The 27,925-nt window shown below is 32.4% G+C and overlaps 14 non-coding genes across 14 annotated transcripts; all 14 read right to left on the bottom strand.

Moving 5' to 3' along the window:
• Window positions 1–1,054: 1,054 nt before the first annotated feature.
• TRNAI-AAU (transfer RNA isoleucine (anticodon AAU)) lies at window positions 1,055–1,128 on the bottom strand. Its single transcript has one exon. It is a non-coding gene; the product is annotated as a tRNA-Ile (tRNA).
• Window positions 1,129–2,714: 1,586 nt separating this feature from the next.
• TRNAI-AAU (transfer RNA isoleucine (anticodon AAU)) lies at window positions 2,715–2,788 on the bottom strand. Its single transcript has one exon. It is a non-coding gene; the product is annotated as a tRNA-Ile (tRNA).
• A 1,786-nt stretch (window positions 2,789–4,574) lies between these two features.
• On the bottom strand, window positions 4,575–4,648 carry TRNAI-AAU (transfer RNA isoleucine (anticodon AAU)). The gene has a single exon. It is a non-coding gene; the product is annotated as a tRNA-Ile (tRNA).
• Window positions 4,649–6,426: 1,778 nt separating this feature from the next.
• TRNAI-AAU (transfer RNA isoleucine (anticodon AAU)) lies at window positions 6,427–6,500 on the bottom strand. Its single transcript has one exon. It is a non-coding gene; the product is annotated as a tRNA-Ile (tRNA).
• A 3,252-nt stretch (window positions 6,501–9,752) lies between these two features.
• TRNAI-AAU (transfer RNA isoleucine (anticodon AAU)) lies at window positions 9,753–9,826 on the bottom strand. Its single transcript has one exon. It is a non-coding gene; the product is annotated as a tRNA-Ile (tRNA).
• Window positions 9,827–11,415: 1,589 nt separating this feature from the next.
• Window positions 11,416–11,489, bottom strand: TRNAI-AAU (transfer RNA isoleucine (anticodon AAU)). Its single transcript has one exon. It is a non-coding gene; the product is annotated as a tRNA-Ile (tRNA).
• Window positions 11,490–14,545: 3,056 nt separating this feature from the next.
• On the bottom strand, window positions 14,546–14,619 carry TRNAI-AAU (transfer RNA isoleucine (anticodon AAU)). The gene has a single exon. It is a non-coding gene; the product is annotated as a tRNA-Ile (tRNA).
• Window positions 14,620–16,205: 1,586 nt separating this feature from the next.
• On the bottom strand, window positions 16,206–16,279 carry TRNAI-AAU (transfer RNA isoleucine (anticodon AAU)). Its single transcript has one exon. It is a non-coding gene; the product is annotated as a tRNA-Ile (tRNA).
• Window positions 16,280–17,866: 1,587 nt separating this feature from the next.
• On the bottom strand, window positions 17,867–17,940 carry TRNAI-AAU (transfer RNA isoleucine (anticodon AAU)). The gene has a single exon. It is a non-coding gene; the product is annotated as a tRNA-Ile (tRNA).
• A 1,590-nt stretch (window positions 17,941–19,530) lies between these two features.
• TRNAI-AAU (transfer RNA isoleucine (anticodon AAU)) lies at window positions 19,531–19,604 on the bottom strand. The gene has a single exon. It is a non-coding gene; the product is annotated as a tRNA-Ile (tRNA).
• A 1,589-nt stretch (window positions 19,605–21,193) lies between these two features.
• TRNAI-AAU (transfer RNA isoleucine (anticodon AAU)) lies at window positions 21,194–21,267 on the bottom strand. Its single transcript has one exon. It is a non-coding gene; the product is annotated as a tRNA-Ile (tRNA).
• Window positions 21,268–24,323: 3,056 nt separating this feature from the next.
• Window positions 24,324–24,397, bottom strand: TRNAI-AAU (transfer RNA isoleucine (anticodon AAU)). Its single transcript has one exon. It is a non-coding gene; the product is annotated as a tRNA-Ile (tRNA).
• Window positions 24,398–25,983: 1,586 nt separating this feature from the next.
• TRNAI-AAU (transfer RNA isoleucine (anticodon AAU)) lies at window positions 25,984–26,057 on the bottom strand. Its single transcript has one exon. It is a non-coding gene; the product is annotated as a tRNA-Ile (tRNA).
• A 1,587-nt stretch (window positions 26,058–27,644) lies between these two features.
• On the bottom strand, window positions 27,645–27,718 carry TRNAI-AAU (transfer RNA isoleucine (anticodon AAU)). The gene has a single exon. It is a non-coding gene; the product is annotated as a tRNA-Ile (tRNA).
• Window positions 27,719–27,925: the final 207 nt, after the last annotated feature.

The following is a 27,925-nucleotide window of genomic DNA, read 5'->3' as shown; positions in this document are numbered from 1 at the left end:
CTGTAATCATACTATAGCTTAATTTACAAATTGTGATGTCATTATCAGACTTAACTCACAAGAGACTTTCATCCTTGGTCTATAAAAAAGGCAGTCCTCTGTTATAAAGCTTGAAACAATTGTAAGTGGCTGATATGCAAATATGGAAATACAGAAAAACTGTCAATTCAATGCTAGGATAACATAAGGGGTGATGCTCCAACTGAAATTGGTCCTAGGCATTTAGGTTTCTAGTATCTATCTTCTCCTTTAAAAAATAGGTTACTTTTTATATATTATCATTGGTTTTGGACAAATATTCTACATAATACCTATTGCATCCCTGAGCTTATTAGAAACTTGAAATAATATATATAAAGTATTGAATTTCTTTTCTTTGCATTTAAAAGATGAGCGCACTTCAGTAGATGCCATTGCTCAGGTTAGGGTTCCATGGTGTAATTGTTAGCACCATGGACTTTGAATCTAGTCATCTGAGTTCATATCTCGTGGGAGCTAACATTGTTTATTTTCCTTTTGTTCAAAGCTCCATTTTCATTCAATGTATAAGTATTGCAAATCTTCATTTAAAATTCATATAAATTCCATCATCTTCAGTGGTGTCCTTTGTTTAAACTCATTTTTAAACTTATCAAATCAGAAGTATGTCAAATATTTGGAAATAAGAAAAGATGCAATAAGAATGCAGAGATCCATTACTTGTGCTCTGGTCTTTAGAAATTCTCAATTTTTTTTACTTCAGTGTGCACTAATGAGAGGGGAGCACATATCTTCTTCTTCTTCTAGTAACACCTAGTGCCCTCTATGTTTGAGCAGCAATATAATAACTAATTAATTTGCCCTTGCATATCTTAGTTATGCCATATTGCTTGATTTGAGACAAAAGTCACTGAGCCATGTAGTGAAAAATCTTCATCAGCTAAAGGATGACACTCCCACTGGCTTCTGATATGTATTTGAAGAGATTTTGTGATATATGTGTCTATGATGTTTTCAAGTATTCATGCACTCCACCGATGAGCTTATTCCATTCTTGTCCATCAAGAAAAGCAAATGGCCCATACGGGGATCGAACCCATGACCTTGGCGTTATTAGCACCACGCTCTAACCAACTGAGCTAACCGGCAACGGATGTTACTGCCAGCAAACACAAAACTGGCAAATGTACCTCAAAGCACAGATCATATTTTGTTTTTATAGCATTTCATTTTTCAAAAAAAAGCTTAAGCCATAGAGTCACTTGAAGCATGGGTATCATAAAAATGCTCCAGTTTCTTTCCACATTACAAAATAAAAATAAATATTAGATAGGATAATAACAAAGATTAAGGCATCTAGTAATAGTATAAAAATAGACAATTTAGACAAGGAGTATATGCAAATCTAAGCAAAATCAATCTAAAAAATCTAATACACAATTTTTAATTGTAAATTTACAGATTGTTGAAAAAGATAATCCCAGGATGTAATCCATTATGTATTAAATTTAGTATGTTTTACCAAGTTGTGTATGAATAACTTTTAACACAAAAAATATATATTGGGGAAGTAGCTTAATGTGCCCATTGGAAATAAAGAATGCTAGCCCATTTTGGAATGCAAAGCTTAAGAAAATACAAACTTCAATCCATAGGAAAGCACTTTTTATTCAGTCTACACTCTGTAATCATACTATAGCTTAATTTACAAATTGTGATGTCATTATCAGACTTAACTCACAAGAGACTTTCATCCTTGGTCTATAAAAAAGGCAGTACTCTGTTATAAAGCTTGAAACAATTGTAAGTGGCTGATATGCAAATATGGAAATACAGAAAAACTGTCAATTCAATGCTAGGATAATATAAGGGGTGATGCTCCAACTGAAATTGGTCCTAGGCATTTAGGTTTCTAGTATCTATATTCTCCTTTAAAAAATAGGTTAGTTTTTATATATTATCATTGGGTTTGGACAAATATTCTACATAATACCTATTGCATCCCTGAGCTTATTAGAAACTTGAAATAATATATATAAAGTATTGAATTTCTTTTCTTTGCATTTAAAAGATGAGCGCACTTCAGTAGATGCCATTGCTCAGGTGAGGGTTCCATGGTGTAATTGTTAGCACCCTGGACTTTGAATCTAGTAATCTGAGTTCATATCTCGTGGGAGCTAACATTGTTTATTTTCCTTTTGTTCAAAGCTCCATTTTCATTCAATGTATGAGTATTGCAAATCTTCATTTAAAATTCATATAAATTCCATCATCTTCAGTGGTGTCCTTTGTTTAAACTCATTTTTAAACTTATCAAATCAGAAGTATGTCAAATATTTGGAAATAAGAAAAGATGCAATAAGAATGCAGAGATCCATTACTTGTGCTCTGGTCTTTAGAAATTCTCCATTTTTTTTACTTCAGTGTGCACTAATGAGAGGGGAGCACATATCTTCTTCTTCTTCTAGTAACACCTAGTGCCCTCTATGTTTGAGCAGCATTATAATAACTGATTAATTTGCCCTTGCATATCTTAGTTATGCCATAATGCTTGATTTGAGACAAAAGTCACTGAGCCATGTAGAGAAAAATCTTCATCAGCCAAAGGATGACACTCCCACTGGATTCTGATATGTATTTGAAGAGATTTTGTGATATATGTGTCTATGATGTTTTCAAGTATTCATGCACTCCACGATGAGCTTATTCCATTCTTGTCCATCAAGAAAAGCAAATGGCCCATACGGGGATCGAACCCGTGACTTTGGTGTTATTAGCACCACGCTCTAACCAACTGAGATAACAGGCCACAGATATTACTGCCAGCAAACACAAAACTGGCAAATGTACCTCAAAGCACAGATCATATTTTGTTTTTATAGCATTTCATTTTTCAAAAAAAAGCTTAAGCCATAGAGTCACTTGAAGCATGGGTATCATAAAAATGCTCCAGTTTCTTTCCACATTACAAAATAAAAATAAATATTAGATAGGATAATAACAAAGATTAAGGCATCTACTAATAGTATAAAAATAGACAATTTAGACAAGGAGTATATGCAAATCTAAGCAAAATCAATCTAAAAAATATAATACACAATTTTTAATTGTAAATTTACAGATTGTTGAAAAAGATAATCCCAGGATGTAATCCATTATGTATTAAATTTAGTATGTTTTACCAAGTTGTGTATGAATAACTTTTAACACAAAAAAATATATATTGGGGAAGTAGCTTAATGTGCCCATTGGAAATAAAGAATGCTAGCCCGTTTTGGAATGCAAAGCTTAAGAAAATACAAACTTCAATCCATAGGAAAGCACTTTTTATTTAGTCTACACTCTGTAATCATACTATAGCTTAATTTACAAATTGTGATGTCATTATCAGACTTAACTCACAAGAGACTTTCATCCTTCAAAAGTAGACTCAAGACTTTTCTGTTTACTAAAGCATTTCCATAGTGTCCCTTTTAGTATCTTCATGCTTCTGTATTTTATGAAAATGTACTTCATTATTTTCTGTACTATATTATGCTATGTATCTGTTAAGCGCCTTGAGTCCTATTGGAGAAAGAGCGCTATATAAATAAAATTATTATTATTATTATTATTATTGGTCTATAAAAAAGGCAGTCCTCTGTTATAAAGCTTGAAACAATTGTAAGTGGCTGATATGCAAATATGGAAATACAGAAAAACTGTCAATTCAATGCTAGGATAATATAAGGGGTGATGCTCCAACTGAAATTGGTCCTAGGCATTTAGGTTTCTAGTATCTATATTCTCCTTTAAAAAATAGGTTAGTTTTTATATATTATCATTGGGTTTGGACAAATATTCTACATAATACCTATTGCATCCCTGAGCTTATTAGAAACTTGAAATAATATATATAAAGTATTGAATTTCTTTTCTTTGCATTTAAAAGATGAGCGCACTTCAGTAGATGCCATTGCTCAGGTGAGGGTTCCATGGTGTAATTGTTAGCACCCTGGACTTTGAATCTAGTAATCTGAGTTCATATCTCGTGGGAGCTAACATTGTTTATTTTCCTTTTGTTCAAAGCTCCATTTTCATTCAATGTATGAGTATTGCAAATCTTCATTTAAAATTCATATAAATTCCATCATCTTCAGTGGTGTCCTTTGTTTAAACTCATTTTTAAACTTATCAAATCAGAAGTATGTCAAATATTTGGAAATAAGAAAAGATGCAATAAGAATGCAGAGATCCATTACTTGTGCTCTGGTCTTTAGAAATTCTCCATTTTTTTTACTTCAGTGTGCACTAATGAGAGGGGAGCACATATCTTCTACTTCTTCTAGTAACACCTAGTGCCCTCTATGTTTGAGCAGCATTATAATAACTGATTAATTTGCCCTTGCATATCTTAGTTATGCCATATTGCTTGATTTGAGACAAAAGTCACTGAGCCATGTAGAGAAAAATCTTCATCAGCCAAAGGATGACACTCCCACTGGATTCTGATATATATTTGAAGAGATTTTGTGATATATGTGTCTATGATGTTTTCAAGTATTCATGCACTCCACGATGAGCTTATTCCATTCTTGTCCATCAAGAAAAGCAAATGGCCCATACGGGGATCGAACCCGTGACTTTGGTGTTATTAGCACCACGCTCTAACCAACTGAGATAACAGGCCACAGATATTACTGCCAGCAAACACAAAACTGGCAAATGTACCTCAAAGCACAGATCATATTTTGTTTTTATAGCATTTCATTTTTCAAAAAAAAGCTTAAGCCATAGAGTCACTTGAAGCATGGGTATCATAAAAATGCTCCAGTTTCTTTCCACATTACAAAATAAAAATAAATATTAGATAGGATAATAACAAAGATTAAGGCATCTACTAATAGTATAAAAATAGACAATTTAGACAAGGAGTATATGCAAATCTAAGCAAAATCAATCTAAAAAATATAATACACAATTTTTAATTGTAAATTTACAGATTGTTGAAAAAGATAATCCCAGGATGTAATCCATTATGTATTAAATTTAGTATGTTTTACCAAGTTGTGTATGAATAACTTTTAACACAAAAAAATATATATTGGGGAAGTAGCTTAATGTGCCCATTGGAAATAAAGAATGCTAGCCCGTTTTGGAATGCAAAGCTTAAGAAAATACAAACTTCAATCCATAGGAAAGCACTTTTTATTTAGTCTACACTCTGTAATCATACTATAGCTTAATTTACAAATTGTGATGTCATTATCAGACTTAACTCACAAGAGACTTTCATCCTTCAAAAGTAGACTCAAGACTTTTCTGTTTACTAAAGCATTTCCATAGTGTCCCTTTTAGTATCTTCATGCTTCTGTATTTTATGAAAATGTACTTCATTATTTTCTGTACTATATTATGCTATGTATCTGTTAAGCGCCTTGAGTCCTATTGGAGAAAGAGCGCTATATAAATAAAATTATTATTATTATTATTATTGGTCTATAAAAAAGGCAGTCCTCTGTTATAAAGCTTGAAACAATTGTAAGTGGCTGATATGCAAATATGGAAATACAGAAAAACTGTCAATTCAATGCTAGGATAACATAAGGGGTGATGCTCCAACTGAAATTGGTCCTAGGCATTTAGGTTTCTAGTATCTATCTTCTCCTTTAAAAAATAGGTTACTTTTTATATATTATCATTGGTTTTGGACAAATATTCTACATAATACCTATTGCATCCCTGAGCTTATTAGAAACTTGAAATAATATATATAAAGTATTGAATTTCTTTTCTTTGCATTTAAAAGATGAGCGCACTTCAGTAGATGCCATTGCTCAGGTAAGGGTTCCATGGTGTAATTGTTAGCACCATGGACTTTGAATCTAGTCATCTGAGTTCATATCTCGTGGGAGCTAACATTGTTTATTTTCCTTTTGTTCAAAGCTCCATTTTCATTCAATGTATAAGTATTGCAAATCTTCATTTAAAATTCATATAAATTAAATCATCTTCAGTGGTGTCCTTTGTTTAAACTCATTTTTAAACTTATCAAATCAGAAGTATGTCAAATATTTGGAAATAAGAAAAGATGCAATAAGAATGCAGAGATCCATTACTTGTGCTCTGGTCTTTAGAAATTCTCCATTTTTTTTACTTCAGTGTGCACTAATGAGAGGGGAGCACATATCTTCTTCTTCTAGTAACACCTAGTGCCCTCTATGTTTGAGCAGCAATATAACTGATTAATTTGCCCTTGCATATCTTAGTTATGCCATATTGCTTGATTTGAGACAAAAGTCACTGAGCCATGTAGAGAAAAATGTTCATCAGCCAAAGGATGACACTCCCACTGGCTTCTGATATGTATTTGAAGAGATTTTGTGATATATGTGTCTATGATGTTTTCAAGTATTCATGCACTCCACCGATGAGCTTATTCCATTCTTGTCCATCAATAAAAGCAAATGACCCATACGGGGATCGAACCCTTGACATTGGTGTTATTAGCACCACACTCTAACCAACTGAGCTAACCGGCCACAGATATTACTGCAAGAAAACACAAAACTGGCAAATGTACCTCAAAGCACAGATCATATTTTGTTTTTATAGCATTTCATTTTTCAAAAAAAAGCTTAAACCATAGAGTCACTTGAAGCATGGGTATCATAAAAATGCTCCAGTTTCTTTCCACATTACAAAATAAAAATAAATATTAGATAGGATAATAACAAAGATTAAGGCATCTACTAATAGTATAAAAATAGACAATTTAGACAAGGAGTATATGCAAATCTAAGCAAAATCAATCTAAAAAATCTAATACACAATTTTTAATTGTATATTTACAGATTGTTGAAAAAGATAATCCCAGGATGTAATCCATTATGTATTAAATTTAGTATGTTTTACCAAGTTGTGTATGAATAACTTTTAACACAAAAAAATATATATTGGGGAAGTAGCTTAATGTGCCCATTGGAAATAAAGAATGCTAGCCCATTTTGGAATGCAAAGCTTAAGAAAATACAAACTTCAATCCATAGGAAAGCACTTTTTATTCAGTCTACACTCTGTAATCATACTATAGCTTAATTTACAAATTGTGATGTCATTATCAGACTTAACTCACAAGAGACTTTCATCCTTGGTCTATAAAAAAGGCAGTCCTCTGTTATAAAGCTTGAAACAATTGTAAGTGGCTGATATGCAAATATGGAAATACAGAAAAACTGTCAATTCAATGCTAGGATAACATAAGGGGTGATGCTCCAACTGAAATTGGTCCTAGGCATTTAGGTTTCTAGTATCTATCTTCTCCTTTAAAAAATAGGTTACTTTTTATATATTATCATTGGTTTTGGACAAATATTCTACATAATACCTATTGCATCCCTGAGCTTATTAGAAACTTGAAATAATATATATAAAGTATTGAATTTCTTTTCTTTGCATTTAAAAGATGAGCGCACTTCAGTAGATGCCATTGCTCAGGTGAGGGTTCCATGGTGTAATTGTTAGCATCATGGACTTTGAATCTAGTCATCTGAGTTCATATCTCGTGGGAGCTAACATTGTTTATTTTCCTTTTGTTCAAAGCTCCATTTTCATTCAATGTATAAGTATTGCAAATCTTCATTTAAAATTCATATAAATTCCATCATCTTCAGTGGTGTCCTTTGTTTAAACTCATTTTTAAACTTATCAAATCAGAAGTATGTCAAATATTTGGAAATAAGAAAAGATGCAATAAGAATGCAAAGATCCATTACTTGTGCTCTGGTCTTTAGAAATTCTCCATTTTTTTTTACTTCAGTGTGCACTAATGAGAGGGGAGCACATATCTTCTTCTTCTTCTAGTAACACCTAGTGCCCTCTATGTTTGAGCAGCAATATAATAACTGATTAATTTGCCCTTGCATATCTTAGTTATGCCATATTGCTTGATTTGAGACAAAAGTCACTGAGCCATGTAGAGAAAAATCTTCATCAGCCAAAGGATGACACTCCCACTGGCTTCTGATATGTATTTGAAGAGATTTTGTGATATATGTGTCTATGATGTTTTCAAGTATTCATGCACTCCACCGATGAGCTTATTCCATTCTTGTCCATCAAGAAAAGCAAATGGCCCATACAGGGATCGAACCCGTGACCTTGGCATTATTAGCACCACGCTCTAACCAACTGCGCTAACTGGCTACAGATATTACTGCAAGCAAACACAAAACTGGCAAATATATCTCAAAGCACAGATCATATTTTGTTTTTATAGCATTTCATTTTTCAAAAAAAAGCTTAAGCCATAGAGTCACTTGAAGCATGGGTATCATAAAAATGCTCCAGTTTCTTTCCACATTGCAAAATAAAAATAAATATTAGATAGGATAATTACAAAGATTAAGGCATCTAGTAATAGTATAAAAATAGACAATTTAGACTAGGAGTATATGCAAATCTAAGCAAAATCAATCTAAAAAATCTAATACACAATTTTTAATTGTAAATTTACAGATTGTTGAAAAAGATAATCCCAGGATGTAATCCATTATGTATTAAATTTAGTATGTTTTACCAAGTTGTGTATGAATAACTTTTAACACAAAAAAATATATATTGGGGAAGAAGCTTAATGTGCCCATTGGAAATAAAGAATGCTAGCCCATTTTGGAATGCAAAGCTTAAGAAAATACAAACTTCAATCCATAGGAAAGCACTTTTTATTCAGTCTACACTCTGTAATCATACTATAGCTTAATTTACAAATTGTGATGTCATTATCAGACTTAACTCACAAGAGACTTTCATCCTTGGTCTATAAAAAAGGCAGTACTCTGTTATAAAGCTTGAAACAATTGTAAGTGGCTGATATGCAAATATGGAAATACAGAAAAACTGTCAATTCAATGCTAGGATAATATAAGGGGTGATGCTCCAACTGAAATTGGTCCTAGGCATTTAGGTTTCTAGTATCTATCTTCTCCTTTAAAAAATAGGTTAGTTTTTATATATTTTCACTGGGTTTGGACAAATATTCTACATAATACCTATTGCATCCCTGAGCTTATTAGAAACTTGAAATAATATATATAAAGTATTGAATTTCTTTTCTTTGCATTTAAAAGATGAGCGCACTTCAGTAGATGCCATTGCTCAGGTGAGGGTTCCATGGTGTAATTGTTAGCACCCTGGACTTTGAATCTAGTAATCTGAGTTCATATCTCATGGGAGCTAACATTGTTTATTTTCCTTTTGTTCAAAGCTCCATTTTCATTCAATGTATGAGTATTGCAAATCTTCATTTAAAATTCATATAAATTCCATCATCTTCAGTGGTGTCCTTTGTTTAAACTCATTTTTAAACTTATCAAATCAGAAGTATGTCAAATATTTGGAAATAAGAAAAGATGCAATAAGAATGCAAAGATCCATTACTTGTGCTCTGGTCTTTAGAAATTCTCCATTTTTTTTTACTTCAGTGTGCACTAATGAGAGGGGAGCACATATCTTCTTCTTCTTCTAGTAACACCTAGTGCCCTCTATGTTTGAGCAGCAATATAATAACTGATTAATTTGCCCTTGCATATCTTAGTTATGCCATATTGCTTGATTTGAGACAAAAGTCACTGAGCCATGTAGAGAAAAATCTTCATCAGCCAAAGGATGACACTCCCACTGGCTTCTGATATGTATTTGAAGAGATTTTGTGATATATGTGTCTATGATGTTTTCAAGTATTCATGCACTCCACCGATGAGCTTATTCCATTCTTGTCCATCAAGAAAAGCAAATGGCCCATACAGGGATCGAACCCGTGACCTTGGCGTTATTAGCACCACGCTCTAACCAACTGCGCTAACTGGCCACAGATATTACTGCAAGCAAACACAAAACTGGCAAATATATCTCAAAGCACAGATCATATTTTGTTTTTATAGCATTTCATTTTTCAAAAAAAAGCTTAAGCCATAGAGTCACTTGAAGCATGGGTATCATAAAAATGCTCCAGTTTCTTTCCACATTGCAAAATAAAAATAAATATTAGATAGGATAATTACAAAGATTAAGGCATCTAGTAATAGTATAAAAATAGACAATTTAGACTAGGAGTATATGCAAATCTAAGCAAAATCAATCTAAAAAATCTAATACACAATTTTTAATTGTAAATTTACAGATTGTTGAAAAAGATAATCCCAGGATGTAATCCATTATGTATTAAATTTAGTATGTTTTACCAAGTTGTGTATGAATAACTTTTAACACAAAAAAATATATATTGGGGAAGAAGCTTAATGTGCCCATTGGAAATAAAGAATGCTAGCCCATTTTGGAATGCAAAGCTTAAGAAAATACAAACTTCAATCCATAGGAAAGCACTTTTTATTCAGTCTACACTCTGTAATCATACTATAGCTTAATTTACAAATTGTGATGTCATTATCAGACTTAACTCACAAGAGACTTTCATCCTTGGTCTATAAAAAAGGCAGTACTCTGTTATAAAGCTTGAAACAATTGTAAGTGGCTGATATGCAAATATGGAAATACAGAAAAACTGTCAATTCAATGCTAGGATAATATAAGGGGTGATGCTCCAACTGAAATTGGTCCTAGGCATTTAGGTTTCTAGTATCTATCTTCTCCTTTAAAAAATAGGTTAGTTTTTATATATTTTCACTGGGTTTGGACAAATATTCTACATAATACCTATTGCATCCCTGAGCTTATTAGAAACTTGAAATAATATATATAAAGTATTGAATTTCTTTTCTTTGCATTTAAAAGATGAGCGCACTTCAGTAGATGCCATTGCTCAGGTGAGGGTTCCATGGTGTAATTGTTAGCACCCTGGACTTTGAATCTAGTAATCTGAGTTCATATCTCATGGGAGCTAACATTGTTTATTTTCCTTTTGTTCAAAGCTCCATTTTCATTCAATGTATGAGTATTGCAAATCTTCATTTAAAATTCATATAAATTCCATCATCTTCAGTGGTGTCCTTTGTTTAAACTCATTTTTAAACTTATCAAATCAGAAGTATGTCAAATATTTGGAAATAAGAAAAGATGCAATAAGAATGCAAAGATCCATTACTTGTGCTCTGGTCTTTAGAAATTCTCCATTTTTTTTTACTTCAGTGTGCACTAATGAGAGGGGAGCACATATCTTCTTCTTCTTCTAGTAACACCTAGTGCCCTCTATGTTTGAGCAGCAATATAATAACTGATTAATTTGCCCTTGCATATCTTAGTTATGCCATATTGCTTGATTTGAGACAAAAGTCACTGAGCCATGTAGAGAAAAATCTTCATCAGCCAAAGGATGACACTCCCACTGGCTTCTGATATGTATTTGAAGAGATTTTGTGATATATGTGTCTATGATGTTTTCAAGTATTCATGCACTCCACCGATGAACTTATTCCATTCTTGTCCATCAAGAAAAGCAAATGGCCCATACAGGGATCGAACCCGTGACCTTGGCGTTATTAGCACCACGCTCTAACCAACTGCGCTAACCGGCCACAGATATTACTGCAAGCAAACACAAAACTGGCAAATATATCTCAAAGCACAGATCATATTTTGTTTTTATAGCATTTCATTTTTCAAAAAAAAGCTTAAGCCATAGAGTCACTTGAAGCATGGGTATCATAAAAATGCTCCAGTTTCTTTCCACATTGCAAAATAAAAATAAATATTAGATAGGATAATTACAAAGATTAAGGCATCTAGTAATAGTATAAAAATAGACAATTTAGACTAGGAGTATATGCAAATCTAAGCAAAATCAATCTAAAAAATCTAATACACAATTTTTAATTGTAAATTTACAGATTGTTGAAAAAGATAATCCCAGGATGTAATCCATTATGTATTAAATTTAGTATGTTTTACCAAGTTGTGTATGAATAACTTTTAACACAAAAAAATATATATTGGGGAAGAAGCTTAATGTGCCCATTGGAAATAAAGAATGCTAGCCCATTTTGGAATGCAAAGCTTAAGAAAATACAAACTTCAATCCATAGGAAAGCACTTTTTATTCAGTCTACACTCTGTAATCATACTATAGCTTAATTTACAAATTGTGATGTCATTATCAGACTTAACTCACAAGAGACTTTCATCCTTGGTCTATAAAAAAGGCAGTCCTCTGTTATAAAGCTTGAAACAATTGTAAGTGGCTGATATGCAAATATGGAAATACAGAAAAACTGTCAATTCAATGCTAGGATAATATAAGGGGTGATGCTCCAACTGAAATTGGTCCTAGGCATTTAGGTTTCTAGTATCTATATTCTTCTTTAAAAAATAGGTTACTTTTTATATATTATCATTGGGTTTGGACAAATATTCTACATAATACCTATTGCATCCCTGAGCTTATTAGAAACTTGAAATAATATATATAAAGTATTGAATTTCTTTTCTTTGCATTTAAAAGATGAGCGCACTTCAGTAGATGCCATTGCTCAGGTGAGGGTTCCATGGTGTAATTGTTAGCACCCTGGACTTTGAATCTAGTAATCTGAGTTCATATCTCATGGGAGCTAACATTGTTTATTTTCCTTTTGTTCAAAGCTCCATTTTCATTCAATGTATGAGTATTGCAAATCTTCATTTAAAATTCATATAAATTCCATCATCTTCAGTGGTGTCCTTTGTTTAAACTCATTTTTAAACTTATCAAATCAGAAGTATGTCAAATATTTGGAAATAAGAAAAGATGCAATAAGAATGCAGAGATCCATTACTTGTGCTCTGGTCTTTAGAAATTCTCCATTTTTTTTTACTTCAGTGTGCACTAATGAGAGGGGAGCACATATCTTCTTCTTCTTCTAGTAACACCTAGTGCCCTCTATGTTTGAGCAGCAATATAACTGTTTAATTTGCCCTTGCATATCTTACTTATGCCATATTGCTTGATTTGAGACAAAAGTCACTGAGCCATGTAGAGAAAAATCGCTCTAACCAACTGAGCTAACCGGCCACAGATATCACTACAAGCAAACACAAAACTGTCAAATGTACCTCAAAGCACAGATCATATTTTGTTTTTATAGCATTTCATTTTTCAAAAAAAAGCTTAAGCCATAGAGTCACTTGAAGCATGGGTATCATAAAAATGCTCCAGTTTCTTTCCACATTACAAAATAAAAATAAATATTAGATAGGATAATAACAAAGATTAAGGCATCTAGTAATAGTATAAAAATAGACAATTTAGACTAGGAGTATATGCAAATCTAAGCAAAATCAATCTAAAAAATCTAATACACAATTTTTAATTGTAAATTTACAGATTGTTGAAAAAGATAATCCCAGGATGTAATCCATTATGTATTAAATTTAGTATGTTTTACCAAGTTGTGTATGAATAACTTTTAACACAAAAAAATATATATTGGGGAAGTAGCTTAATGTGCCCATTGGAAATAAAGAATGCTAGCCCATTTTGGAATGCAAAGCTTAAGAAAATACAAACTTCAATCCATAGGAAAGCACTTTTTATTCAGTCTACACTCTGTAATCATGCTATAGCTTAATTTACAAATTGTGATGTCATTATCAGACTTAACTCACAAGAGACTTTCATCCTTGGTCTATAAAAAAGGCAGTCCTCTGTTATAAAGCTTGAAACAATTGTAAGTGGCTGATATGCAAATATGGAAATACAGAAAAACTGTCAATTCAATGCTAGGATAACATAAGGGGTGATGCTCCAACTGAAATTGGTCCTAGGCATTTAGGTTTCTAGTATCTATCTTCTCCTTTAAAAAATAGGTTACTTTTTATATATTATCATTGGGTTTGGACAAATATTCTACATAATACCTATTGCATCCCCGAGCTTATTAGAAACTTGAAATAATATATATAAAGTATTGAATTTCTTTTCTTTGCATTTAAAAGATGAGCGCACTTCAGTAGATGCCATTGCTCAGGTGAGGGTTCTATGGTGTAATTGTTAGCACCCTGGACTTTGAATCTAGTAATCTGAGTTCATATCTCGTGGGAGCTAACATTGTTTATTTTCCTTTTGTTCAAAGCTCCATTTTAATTCAATGTATGAGTATTGCAAATCTTCATTTAAAATTCATATAAATTCCATCATCTTCAGTGGTGTCCTTTGTTTAAACTCATTTTTAAACTTATAAAATCAGAAGTATGTCAAATATTTGGAAATAAGAAAAGATGCAATAAGAATGCAGAGATCCATTACTTGTGCTCTGGTCTTTAGAAATTCTCCATTTTTTTTACTTCAGTGTGCACTAATGAGAGGGGAGCACATATCTTCTTCTTCTTCTAGTAACACCTAGTGCCCTCTATGTTTGAGCAGCATTATAATAACTGATTAATTTGCCCTTGCATATCTTAGTTATGCCATATTGCTTGATTTGAGACAAAAGTCACTGAGCCATGTAGAGAAAAATCTTCATCAGCCAAAGGATGACACTCCCACTGGATTCTGATATGTATTTTAAGAGATTTTGTGATATATGTGTCTATGATGTTTTCAAGTATTCATGCACTCCACAATGAGCTTATTCCATTCTTGTCCATCAAGAAAAGCAAATGGCCCATAAGGGGATCGAACCCGTGACCTTGGCGTTATTAGCACCACGCTCTAACCAACTGAGCTAACAGGCCACAGATATTACTGCCAGCAAACACAAAACTGGCAAATGTACCTCAAAGCACAGATCATATTTTGTTTTTATAGCATTTCATTTTTCAAAAAAAAGCTTAAGCCATAGAGTCACTTGAAGCATGGGTATCATAAAAATGCTCCAGTTTCTTTCCACATTACAAAATAAAAATAAATATTAGATAGGATAATAACAAAGATTAAGGTATCTACTAATAGTATAAAAATAGACAATTTAGACAAGGAGTATATGCAAATCTAAGCAAAATCAATCTAAAAAATATAATACACAATTTTTAATTATAAATTTACAGATTGTTGAAAAAGATAATCCCAGGATGTAATCCATTATGTATTAAATTTAGTATGTTTTACCAAGTTGTGTATGAATAACTTTTAACACAAAAAATATATATATTGGGGAAGTAGCTTAATGTGCCCATTGGAAATAAAGAATGCTAGCCTGTTTTGGAATGCAAAGCTTAAGAAAATACAAACTTCAATCCATAGGAAAGCACTTTTTATTTAGTCTACACTCTGTAATCATACTATAGCTTAATTTACAAATTGTGATGTCATTATCAGACTTAACTCACAAGAGACTTTCATCCTTGGTCTATAAAAAAGGCAGTCCTCTGTTATAAAGCTTGAAACAATTGTAAGTGGCTGATATGCAAATATGGAAATACAGAAAAACTGTCAATTCAATGCTAGGATAACATAAGGGGTGATGCTCCAACTGAAATTGGTCCTAGGCATTTAGGTTTCTAGTATCTATCTTCTCCTTTAAAAAATAGGTTACTTTTTATATATTATCATTGGTTTTGGACAAATATTCTACATAATACCTATTGCATCCCTGAGCTTATTAGAAACTTGAAATAATATATATAAAGTATTGAATTTCTTTTCTTTGCATTTAAAAGATGAGCGCACTTCAGTAGATGCCATTGCTCAGGTGAGGGTTCCATGGTGTAATTGTTAGCACCATGGACTTTGAATCTAGTCATCTGAGTTCATATCTCGTGGGAGCTAACATTGTTTATTTTCCTTTTGTTCAAAGCTCCATTTTCATTCAATGTATGAGTATTGCAAATCTTCATTTAAAATTCATATAAATTCCATCATCTTCAGTGGTGTCCTTTGTTTAAACTCATTTTTAAACTTATCAAATCAGAAGTATGTCAAATATTTGGAAATAAGAAAAGATGCAATAAGAATGCAGAGATCCATTACTTGTGCTCTGGTCTTTAGAAATTCTCCATTTTTTTTACTTCAGTGTGCACTAATGAGAGGGGAGCACATATCTTCTTCTTCTTCTAGTAACACCTAGTGCCCTCTATGTTTGAGCAGCAATATAACTGATTAATTTGCCCTTGCATATCTTAGTTATGCCATATTGCTTGATTTGAGACAAAAGTCACTGAGCCATGTAGAGAAAAATCTTCATCAGCCAAAGGATGACACTCCCACTGGCTTCTGATATGTATTTGAAGAGATTTTGTGATATATGTGTCTATGATGTTTTCAAGTATTCATGCACTCCACCGATGAGCTTATTCCATTCTTGTCCATCAATAAAAGCAAATGGCCCATACGGGGATAGAACCCTTGACCTTGGTGTTATTAGCACCACACTCTAACCAACTGAGCTAACCGGCCACAGATATTACTGCAAGAAAACACAAAACTGGCAAATGTACCTCAAAGCACAGATCATATTTTGTTTTTATAGCATTTAATTTTTCAAAAAAAAGCTTAAACCATAGAGTCACTTGAAGCATGGGTATCATAAAAATGCTCCAGTTTCTTTCCACATTACAAAATAAAAATAAATATTAGATAGGATAATAACAAAGATTAAGGCATCTACTAATAGTATAAAAATAGACAATTTAGACAAGGAGTATATGCAAATCTAAGCAAAATCAATCTAAAAAATCTAATACACAATTTTTAATTGTAAATTTACAGATTGTTGAAAAAGATAATCCCAGGATGTAATCCATTATGTATTAAATTTAGTATGTTTTACCAAGTTGTGTATGAATAACTTTTAACACAAAAAAATATATATTGGGGAAGTAGCTTAATGTGCCCATTGGAAATAAAGAATGCTAGCCCATTTTGGAATGCAAAGCTTAAGAAAATACAAACTTCAATCCATAGGAAAGCACTTTTTATTCAGTCTACACTCTGTAATCATACTATAGCTTAATTTACAAATTGTGATGTCATTATCAGACTTAACTCACAAGAGACTTTCATCCTTGGTCTATAAAAAAGGCAGTACTCTGTTATAAAGCTTGAAACAATTGTAAGTGGCTGATATGCAAATATGGAAATACAGAAAAACTGTCAATTCAATGCTAGGATAATATAAGGGGTGATGCTCCACCTGAAATTGGTCCTAGGCATTTAGGTTTCTAGTATCTATATTCTCCTTTAAAAAATAGGTTAGTTTTTATATATTATCATTGGGTTTGGACAAATATTCTACATAATACCTATTGCATCCCTGAGCTTATTAGAAACTTGAAATAATATATATAAAGTATTGAATTTCTTTTCTTTGCATTTAAAAGATGAGCGCACTTCAGTAGATGCCATTGCTCAGGTGAGGGTTCCATGGTGTAATTGTTAGCACCCTGGACTTTGAATCTAGTAATCTGAGTTCATATCTCATGGGAGCTAACATTGTTTATTTTCCTTTTGTTCAAAGCTCCATTTTCATTCAATGTATGAGTATTGCAAATCTTCATTTAAAATTCATATAAATTCCATCATCTCCAGTGGTGTCCTTTGTTTAAACTCATTTTTAAACTTATCAAATCAGAAGTATGTCAAATATTTGGAAATATGAAAAGATGCAATAAGAATGCAGAGATCCATTACTTGTGCTCTGGTCTTTAGAAATTCTCCATTTTTTTTACTTCAGTGTGCACTAATGAGAGGGGAGCACATATCTTCTTCTTCTTCTAGTAACACCTAGTGCCCTCTATGTTTGAGCAGCATTATAATAACTGATTAATTTGCCCTTGCATATCTTAGTTATGCCATATTGCTTGATTTGAGACAAAAGTCACTGAGCCATGTAGAGAAAAATCTTCATCAGCCAAAGGATGACACTCCCACTGGATTCTGATATGTATTTTAAGAGATTTTGTGATATATGTGTCTATAATGTTTTCAAGTATTCATGCACTCCACGATGAGCTTATTCCATTCTTGTCCATCAAGAAAAGCAAATGGCCCATAAGGGGATCGAACCCATGACCTTGGCGTTATTAGCACCACACTCTAACCAACTGAGCTAACAGGCCACAGATATTACTGCCAGCAAACACAAAACTGGCAAATGTACCTTAAAGCACAGATCATATTTTGTTTTTATAGCATTTCATTTTTCAAAAAAAAGCTTAAGCCATAGAGTCACTTGAAGCATGGGTATCATAAAAATGCTCCAGTTTCTTTCCACATTACAAAATAAAAATAAATATTAGATAGGATAATAACAAAGATTAAGGCATCTACTAATAGTATAAAAATAGACAATTTAGACAAGGAGTATATGCAAATCTAAGCAAAATCAATCTAAAAAATATAATACACAATTTTTAATTATAAATTTACAGATTGTTGAAAAAGATAATCCCAGGATGTAATCCATTATGTATTAAATTTAGTATGTTCTACCAAGTTGTGTATGAATAACTTTTAACACAAAAAAAATATATATTGGGGAAGTAGCTTAATGTGCCCATTGGAAATAAAGAATGCTAGCCCGTTTTGGAATGCAAAGCTTAAGAAAATACAAACTTCAATCCATAGGAAAGCACTTTTTATTTAGTCTACACTCTGTAATCATACTATAGCTTAATTTACAAATTGTGATGTCATTATCAGACTTAACTCACAAGAGACTTTCATCCTTGGTCTATAAAAAAGGCAGTCCTCTGTTATAAAGCTTGAAACAATTGTAAGTGGCTGATATGCAAATATGGAAATACAGAAAAACTGTCAATTCAATGCTAGGATAACATAAGGGGTGATGCTCCAACTGAAATTGGTCCTAGGCATTTAGGTTTCTAGTATCTATCTTCTCCTTTAAAAAATAGGTTACTTTTTATATATTATCATTGGGTTTGGACAAATATTCTACATAATACCTATTGCATCCCTGAGCTTATTAGAAACTTGAAATAATATATATAAAGTATTGAATTTCTTTTCTTTGCATTTAAAAGATGAGCGCACTTCAGTAGATGCAATTGCTCAGGTGAGGGTTCCATGGTGTAATTGTTAGCACCATGGACTTTGAATCTAGTCATCTGAGTTCATATCTCGTGGGAGCTAACATTGTTTATTTTCCTTTTGTTCAAAGCTCCATTTTCATTCAATGTATAAGTATTGCAAATCTTCATTTAAAATTCATATAAATTCCATCATCTTCAGTGGTGTCCTTTGTTTAAACTCATTTTTAAACTTATCAAATCAGAAGTATGTCAAATATTTGGAAATAAGAAAAGATGCAATAAGAATGCAAAGATCCATTACTTGTGCTCTGGTCTTTAGAAATTCTCCATTTTTTTTTACTTCAGTGTGCACTAATGAGAGGGGAGCACATATCTTCTTCTTCTTCTAGTAACACCTAGTGCCCTCTATGTTTGAGCAGCAATATAATAACTGATTAATTTGCCCTTGCATATCTTAGTTATGCCATATTGCTTGATTTGAGACAAAAGTCACTGAGCCATGTAGAGAAAAATCTTCATCAGCCAAAGGATGACACTCCCACTGGCTTCTGATATGTATTTGAAGAGATTTTGTGATATATGTGTCTATGATGTTTTCAAGTATTCATGCACTCCACCGATGAGCTTATTCCATTCTTGTCCATCAAGAAAAGCAAATGGCCCATACAGGGATCGAACCCGTGACCTTGGCGTTATTAGCACCACGCTCTAACCAACTGCGCTAACCGGCCACAGATATTACTGCAAGCAAACACAAAACTGGCAAATATATCTCAAAGCACAGATCATATTTTGTTTTTATAGCATTTCATTTTTCAAAAAAAAGCTTAAGCCATAGAGTCACTTGAAGCATGGGTATCATAAAAATGCTCCAGTTTCTTTCCACATTGCAAAATAAAAATAAATATTAGATAGGATAATTACAAAGATTAAGGCATCTAGTAATAGTATAAAAATAGACAATTTAGACTAGGAGTATATGCAAATCTAAGCAAAATCAATCTAAAAAATCTAATACACAATTTTTAATTGTAAATTTACAGATTGTTGAAAAAGATAATCCCAGGATGTAATCCATTATGTATTAAATTTAGTATGTTTTACCAAGTTGTGTATGAATAACTTTTAACACAAAAAAAAATATATTGGGGAAGAAGCTTAATGTGCCCATTGGAAATAAAGAATGCTAGCCCATTTTGGAATGCAAAGCTTAAGAAAATACAAACTTCAATCCATAGGAAAGCACTTTTTATTCAGTCTACACTCTGTAATCATACTATAGCTTAATTTACAAATTGTGATGTCATTATCAGACTTAACTCACAAGAGACTTTCATCCTTGGTCTATAAAAAAGGCAGTACTCTGTTATAAAGCTTGAAACAATTGTAAGTGGCTGATATGCAAATATGGAAATACAGAAAAACTGTCAATTCAATGCTAGGATAATATAAGGGGTGATGCTCCAACTGAAATTGGTCCTAGGCATTTAGGTTTCTAGTATCTATCTTCTCCTTTAAAAAATAGGTTAGTTTTTATATATTTTCACTGGGTTTGGACAAATATTCTACATAATACCTATTGCATCCCTGAGCTTATTAGAAACTTGAAATAATATATATAAAGTATTGAATTTCTTTTCTTTGCATTTAAAAGATGAGCGCACTTCAGTAGATGCCATTGCTCAGGTGAGGGTTCCATGGTGTAATTGTTAGCACCCTGGACTTTGAATCTAGTAATCTGAGTTCATATCTCATGGGAGCTAACATTGTTTATTTTCCTTTTGTTCAAAGCTCCATTTTCATTCAATGTATGAGTATTGCAAATCTTCATTTAAAATTCATATAAATTCCATCATCTTCAGTGGTGTCCTTTGTTTAAACTCATTTTTAAACTTATCAAATCAGAAGTATGTCAAATATTTGGAAATAAGAAAAGATGCAATAAGAATGCAAAGATCCATTACTTGTGCTCTGGTCTTTAGAAATTCTCCATTTTTTTTTACTTCAGTGTGCACTAATGAGAGGGGAGCACATATCTTCTTCTTCTTCTAGTAACACCTAGTGCCCTCTATGTTTGAGCAGCAATATAATAACTGATTAATTTGCCCTTGCATATCTTAGTTATGCCATATTGCTTGATTTGAGACAAAAGTCACTGAGCCATGTAGAGAAAAATCTTCATCAGCCAAAGGATGACACTCCCACTGGCTTCTGATATGTATTTGAAGAGATTTTGTGATATATGTGTCTATGATGTTTTCAAGTATTCATGCACTCCACCGATGAACTTATTCCATTCTTGTCCATCAAGAAAAGCAAATGGCCCATACAGGGATCGAACCCGTGACCTTGGCGTTATTAGCACCACGCTCTAACCAACTGCGCTAACCGGCCACAGATATTACTGCAAGCAAACACAAAACTGGCAAATATATCTCAAAGCACAGATCATATTTTGTTTTTATAGCATTTCATTTTTCAAAAAAAAGCTTAAGCCATAGAGTCACTTGAAGCATGGGTATCATAAAAATGCTCCAGTTTCTTTCCACATTGCAAAATAAAAATAAATATTAGATAGGATAATTACAAAGATTAAGGCATCTAGTAATAGTATAAAAATAGACAATTTAGACTAGGAGTATATGCAAATCTAAGCAAAATCAATCTAAAAAATCTAATACACAATTTTTAATTGTAAATTTACAGATTGTTGAAAAAGATAATCCCAGGATGTAATCCATTATGTATTAAATTTAGTATGTTTTACCAAGTTGTGTATGAATAACTTTTAACACAAAAAAATATATATTGGGGAAGAAGCTTAATGTGCCCATTGGAAATAAAGAATGCTAGCCCATTTTGGAATGCAAAGCTTAAGAAAATACAAACTTCAATCCATAGGAAAGCACTTTTTATTCAGTCTACACTCTGTAATCATACTATAGCTTAATTTACAAATTGTGATGTCATTATCAGACTTAACTCACAAGAGACTTTCATCCTTGGTCTATAAAAAAGGCAGTCCTCTGTTATAAAGCTTGAAACAATTGTAAGTGGCTGATATGCAAATATGGAAATACAGAAAAACTGTCAATTCAATGCTAGGATAATATAAGGGGTGATGCTCCAACTGAAATTGGTCCTAGGCATTTAGGTTTCTAGTATCTATATTCTTCTTTAAAAAATAGGTTACTTTTTATATATTATCATTGGGTTTGGACAAATATTCTACATAATACCTATTGCATCCCTGAGCTTATTAGAAACTTGAAATAATATATATAAAGTATTGAATTTCTTTTCTTTGCATTTAAAAGATGAGCGCACTTCAGTAGATGCCATTGCTCAGGTGAGGGTTCCATGGTGTAATTGTTAGCACCCTGGACTTTGAATCTAGTAATCTGAGTTCATATCTCATGGGAGCTAACATTGTTTATTTTCCTTTTGTTCAAAGCTCCATTTTCATTCAATGTATGAGTATTGCAAATCTTCATTTAAAATTCATATAAATTCCATCATCTTCAGTGGTGTCCTTTGTTTAAACTCATTTTTAAACTTATCAAATCAGAAGTATGTCAAATATTTGGAAATAAGAAAAGATGCAATAAGAATGCAGAGATCCATTACTTGTGCTCTGGTCTTTAGAAATTCTCCATTTTTTTTTACTTCAGTGTGCACTAATGAGAGGGGAGCACATATCTTCTTCTTCTTCTAGTAACACCTAGTGCCCTCTATGTTTGAGCAGCAATATAACTGTTTAATTTGCCCTTGCATATCTTACTTATGCCATATTGCTTGATTTGAGACAAAAGTCACTGAGCCATGTAGAGAAAAATCGCTCTAACCAACTGAGCTAACCGGCCACAGATATCACTACAAGCAAACACAAAACTGTCAAATGTACCTCAAAGCACAGATCATATTTTGTTTTTATAGCATTTCATTTTTCAAAAAAAAGCTTAAGCCATAGAGTCACTTGAAGCATGGGTATCATAAAAATGCTCCAGTTTCTTTCCACATTACAAAATAAAAATAAATATTAGATAGGATAATAACAAAGATTAAGGCATCTAGTAATAGTATAAAAATAGACAATTTAGACTAGGAGTATATGCAAATCTAAGCAAAATCAATCTAAAAAATCTAATACACAATTTTTAATTGTAAATTTACAGATTGTTGAAAAAGATAATCCCAGGATGTAATCCATTATGTATTAAATTTAGTATGTTTTACCAAGTTGTGTATGAATAACTTTTAACACAAAAAAATATATATTGGGGAAGTAGCTTAATGTGCCCATTGGAAATAAAGAATGCTAGCCCATTTTGGAATGCAAAGCTTAAGAAAATACAAACTTCAATCCATAGGAAAGCACTTTTTATTCAGTCTACACTCTGTAATCATGCTATAGCTTAATTTACAAATTGTGATGTCATTATCAGACTTAACTCACAAGAGACTTTCATCCTTGGTCTATAAAAAAGGCAGTCCTCTGTTATAAAGCTTGAAACAATTGTAAGTGGCTGATATGCAAATATGGAAATACAGAAAAACTGTCAATTCAATGCTAGGATAACATAAGGGGTGATGCTCCAACTGAAATTGGTCCTAGGCATTTAGGTTTCTAGTATCTATCTTCTCCTTTAAAAAATAGGTTACTTTTTATATATTATCATTGGGTTTGGACAAATATTCTACATAATACCTATTGCATCCCTGAGCTTATTAGAAACTTGAAATAATATATATAAAGTATTGAATTTCTTTTCTTTGCATTTAAAAGATGAGCGCACTTCAGTAGATGCCATTGCTCAGGTGAGGGTTCTATGGTGTAATTGTTAGCACCCTGGACTTTGAATCTAGTAATCTGAGTTCATATCTCGTGGGAGCTAACATTGTTTATTTTCCTTTTGTTCAAAGCTCCATTTTAATTCAATGTATGAGTATTGCAAATCTTCATTTAAAATTCATATAAATTCCATCATCTTCAGTGGTGTCCTTTGTTTAAACTCATTTTTAAACTTATAAAATCAGAAGTATGTCAAATATTTGGAAATAAGAAAAGATGCAATAAGAATGCAGAGATCCATTACTTGTGCTCTGGTCTTTAGAAATTCTCCATTTTTTTTACTTCAGTGTGCACTAATGAGAGGGGAGCACATATCTTCTTCTTCTTCTAGTAACACCTAGTGCCCTCTATGTTTGAGCAGCATTATAATAACTGATTAATTTGCCCTTGCATATCTTAGTTATGCCATATTGCTTGATTTGAGACAAAAGTCACTGAGCCATGTAGAGAAAAATCTTCATCAGCCAAAGGATGACACTCCCACTGGATTCTGATATGTATTTTAAGAGATTTTGTGATATATGTGTCTATGATGTTTTCAAGTATTCATGCACTCCACAATGAGCTTATTCCATTCTTGTCCATCAAGAAAAGCAAATGGCCCATAAGGGGATCGAACCCGTGACCTTGGCGTTATTAGCACCACGCTCTAACCAACTGAGCTAACAGGCCACAGATATTACTGCCAGCAAACACAAAACTGGCAAATGTACCTCAAAGCACAGATCATATTTTGTTTTTATAGCATTTCATTTTTCAAAAAAAAGCTTAAGCCATAGAGTCACTTGAAGCATGGGTATCATAAAAATGCTCCAGTTTCTTTCCACATTACAAAATAAAAATAAATATTAGATAGGATAATAACAAAGATTAAGGTATCTACTAATAGTATAAAAATAGACAATTTAGACAAGGAGTATATGCAAATCTAAGCAAAATCAATCTAAAAAATATAATACACAATTTTTAATTATAAATTTACAGATTGTTGAAAAAGATAATCCCAGGATGTAATCCATTATGTATTAAATTTAGTATGTTTTACCAAGTTGTGTATGAATAACTTTTAACACAAAAAATATATATATTGGGGAAGTAGCTTAATGTGCCCATTGGAAATAAAGAATGCTAGCCTGTTTTGGAATGCAAAGCTTAAGAAAATACAAACTTCAATCCATAGGAAAGCACTTTTTATTTAGTCTACACTCTGTAATCATACTATAGCTTAATTTACAAATTGTGATGTCATTATCAGACTTAACTCACAAGAGACTTTCATCCTTGGTCTATAAAAAAGGCAGTCCTCTGTTATAAAGCTTGAAACAATTGTAAGTGGCTGATATGCAAATATGGAAATACAGAAAAACTGTCAATTCAATGCTAGGATAACATAAGGGGTGATGCTCCAACTGAAATTGGTCCTAGGCATTTAGGTTTCTAGTATCTATCTTCTCCTTTAAAAAATAGGTTACTTTTTATATATTATCATTGGTTTTGGACAAATATTCTACATAATACCTATTGCATCCCTGAGCTTATTAGAAACTGGAAATAATATATATAAAGTATTGAATTTCTTTTCTTTGCATTTAAAAGATGAGCGCACTTCAGTAGATGCCATTGCTCAGGTGAGGGTTCCATGGTGTAATTGTTAGCACCATGGACTTTGAATCTAGTCATCTGAGTTCATATCTCGTGGGAGCTAACATTGTTTATTTTCCTTTTGTTCAAAGCTCCATTTTCATTCAATGTATGAGTATTGCAAATCTTCATTTAAAATTCATATAAATTCCATCATCTTCAGTGGTGTCCTTTGTTTAAACTCATTTTTAAACTTATCAAATCAGAAGTATGTCAAATATTTGGAAATAAGAAAAGATGCAATAAGAATGCAGAGATCCATTACTTGTGCTCTGGTCTTTAGAAATTCTCCATTTTTTTTACTTCAGTGTGCACTAATGAGAGGGGAGCACATATCTTCTTCTTCTTCTAGTAACACCTAGTGCCCTCTATGTTTGAGCAGCAATATAACTGATTAATTTGCCCTTGCATATCTTAGTTATGCCATATTGCTTGATTTGAGACAAAAGTCACTGAGCCATGTAGAGAAAAATCTTCATCAGCCAAAGGATGACACTCCCACTGGCTTCTGATATGTATTTGAAGAGATTTTGTGATATATGTGTCTATGATGTTTTCAAGTATTCATGCACTCCACCGATGAGCTTATTCCATTCTTGTCCATCAAGAAAAGCAAATGGCCCATACGGGGATAGAACCCTTGACCTTGGTGTTATTAGCACCACACTCTAACCAACTGAGCTAACCGGCCACAGATATTACTGCAAGAAAACACAAAACTGGCAAATGTACCTCAAAGCACAGATCATATTTTGTTTTTATAGCATTTAATTTTTCAAAAAAAAGCTTAAACCATAGAGTCACTTGAAGCATGGGTATCATAAAAATGCTCCAGTTTCTTTCCACATTACAAAATAAAAATAAATATTAGATAGGATAATAACAAAGATTAAGGCATCTACTAATAGTATAAAAATAGACAATTTAGACAAGGAGTATATGCAAATCTAAGCAAAATCAATCTAAAAAATCTAATACACAATTTTTAATTGTAAATTTACAGATTGTTGAAAAAGATAATCCCAGGATGTAATCCATTATGTATTAAATTTAGTATGTTTTACCAAGTTGTGTATGAATAACTTTTAACACAAAAAAATATATATTGGGGAAGTAGCTTAATGTGCCCATTGGAAATAAAGAATGCTAGCCCATTTTGGAATGCAAAGCTTAAGAAAATACAAACTTCAATCCATAGGAAAGCACTTTTTATTCAGTCTACACTCTGTAATCATACTATAGCTTAATTTACAAATTGTGATGTCATTATCAGACTTAACTCACAAGAGACTTTCATCCTTGGTCTATAAAAAAGGCAGTACTCTGTTATAAAGCTTGAAACAATTGTAAGTGGCTGATATGCAAATATGGAAATACAGAAAAACTGTCAATTCAATGCTAGGATAATATAAGGGGTGATGCTCCACCTGAAATTGGTCCTAGGCATTTAGGTTTCTAGTATCTATATTCTCCTTTAAAAAATAGGTTAGTTTTTATATATTATCATTGGGTTTGGACAAATATTCTACATAATACCTATTGCATCCCTGAGCTTATTAGAAACTTGAAATAATATATATAAAGTATTGAATTTCTTTTCTTTGCATTTAAAAGATGAGCGCACTTCAGTAGATGCCATTGCTCAGGTGAGGGTTCCATGGTGTAATTGTTAGCACCCTGGACTTTGAATCTAGTAATCTGAGTTCATATCTCATGGGAGCTAACATTGTTTATTTTCCTTTTGTTCAAAGCTCCATTTTCATTCAATGTATGAGTATTGCAAATCTTCATTTAAAATTCATATAAATTCCATCATCTTCAGTGGTGTCCTTTGTTTAAACTCATTTTTAAACTTATCAAATCAGAAGTATGTCAAATATTTGGAAATATGAAAAGATGCAATAAGAATGCAGAGATCCATTACTTGTGCTCTGGTCTTTAGAAATTCTCCATTTTTTTTACTTCAGTGTGCACTAATGAGAGGGGAGCACATATCTTCTTCTTCTTCTAGTAACACCTAGTGCCCTCTATGTTTGAGCAGCATTATAATAACTGATTAATTTGCCCTTGCATATCTTAGTTATGCCATATTGCTTGATTTGAGACAAAAGTCACTGAGCCATGTAGAGAAAAATCTTCATCAGCCAAAGGATGACACTCCCACTGGATTCTGATATGTATTTTAAGAGATTTTGTGATATATGTGTCTATAATGTTTTCAAGTATTCATGCACTCCACGATGAGCTTATTCCATTCTTGTCCATCAAGAAAAGCAAATGGCCCATAAGGGGATCGAACCCATGACCTTGGTGTTATTAGCACCACACTCTAACCAACTGAGCTAACAGGCCACAGATATTACTGCCAGCAAACACAAAACTGGCAAATGTACCTTAAAGCACAGATCATATTTTGTTTTTATAGCATTTCATTTTTCAAAAAAAAGCTTAAGCCATAGAGTCACTTGAAGCATGGGTATCATAAAAATGCTCCAGTTTCTTTCCACATTACAAAATAAAAATAAATATTAGATAGGATAATAACAAAGATTAAGGCAT

This window comes from Pseudophryne corroboree, unplaced genomic scaffold, assembly GCF_028390025.1.
Source record: "Pseudophryne corroboree isolate aPseCor3 unplaced genomic scaffold, aPseCor3.hap2 scaffold_822, whole genome shotgun sequence".
NCBI classification, from domain to species: domain Eukaryota; kingdom Metazoa; phylum Chordata; class Amphibia; order Anura; family Myobatrachidae; genus Pseudophryne; species Pseudophryne corroboree.
Note: the sequence above shows the minus strand (reverse complement) of the source record. Positions and strands in the feature narration are given on the sequence as shown.